Source organism: Nannospalax galili, unplaced genomic scaffold (genome assembly GCF_000622305.1).
Source record: "Nannospalax galili isolate Female #2095 unplaced genomic scaffold, S.galili_v1.0 scaffold346, whole genome shotgun sequence".
Taxonomy (NCBI): domain Eukaryota; kingdom Metazoa; phylum Chordata; class Mammalia; order Rodentia; family Spalacidae; genus Nannospalax; species Nannospalax galili.
Genome location: NW_008357637.1, coordinates 2,853,921 through 2,855,104, shown reverse-complemented (window position 1 = coordinate 2,855,104; position 1,184 = coordinate 2,853,921). Strand labels below are relative to the sequence as shown.

Sequence of the window (1,184 nt, the reverse complement as noted above, 5' to 3'; positions counted from 1 at the left end):
CATCTCTCCCACTCCAACAGTTATAAAGTCTAAACAAGATTATAGCACAGTTTTCCTTAATTGATTATGCTGGAGGTTGTAAACATCAATTCGATAATGTTTAACTATGTACCAATTGCTTTTTTCTACCTAAAGCAAGGTTTTGGTAGACCACTCTCTAAACTACATAAGGTAAAAGATTTACCTAAAAACTTATAAAACACAATACATACATGGGTAATATTAACTTATTACATTATGTATATAATTTAGATTCCGTGTTCTTTTAATAAGATGATGCTACACACTACTTTTTTCAGAGTCAAACAATTACCATCTTCATGACTTCAGCTATGTCCACTAACAAAAAATCATCACAACTGTACTTGTTGACTTGACTATTGTATTCTTTAATTGAAGGAGGAGGGGTAAACAGGGTATTGGACCCTCACCTGAGTATCCAGCTGCTCTTCCCAGCCAACTGTATGTAATTTGACCCTAATCACATGGTCTCCTGGACTTGTGGAAGACAAGTATATTATCTGAAAAAGGCTAGGAAGAGAAGGCTTGAGCCATGCTGGGTTAAGGCTTCCCAATGTAAATACTCTCAAGTCACTCATATACCTCAGCAACCCCTCAGTCATTTCTAAGTAAGCTCAGTAAATTCACTGGTTCCCCAGAAAAACTTTAATGTAATTGAACATTGATTTGATACTACAACCTAAAAAGGGGAAAAAAACATTGCTTAGTATCCCCAGGAAAAGAATTCTCACAACAGATGAAAAAGTTGTTTGTTAATATTATTGTGTCTCATGGTTATTTAAAAAAGAAAATGGAAAATTGGAGGATGTTGGAAGGATATGAGAATGGAGATATTTTTAAAGAAGGATTTGTGCATGAAAATTATGATGGCTGGATATTTCCAGAATTGACAGAGAAATGAGAAAGCTGGGCAGGTGATGAAGGTCTGTGTAGGGTTGTTACAATATAACAAGGATGAGACAAGGATAATGTGTACACAATCTTGAAATTTCTAAGGTCGCAGCTTAGTTAACTAGTCTAAGGATGTTTAGTCAAGGTTTATTTAAGGATGTTGCCCAAGCTCTATCTACATAGCACATGGTAATTAATGTACCAGGCTGGTGTAACTAACCTTGTTGGATGTTTAATAGCCAGACTCTAAGGCCTATATTAATCTGGTAAGA

The 1,184-nt window shown here is 35.4% G+C and overlaps 1 protein-coding gene across 6 annotated transcripts in view; it reads right to left on the bottom strand.

Moving 5' to 3' along the window:
- The window catches only part of Rapgef4 (Rap guanine nucleotide exchange factor 4), a 362,806-nt gene that overhangs the window by 47,138 nt on the left and 314,484 nt on the right, over positions 1-1,184 (bottom strand). The window lies entirely within an intron of this gene.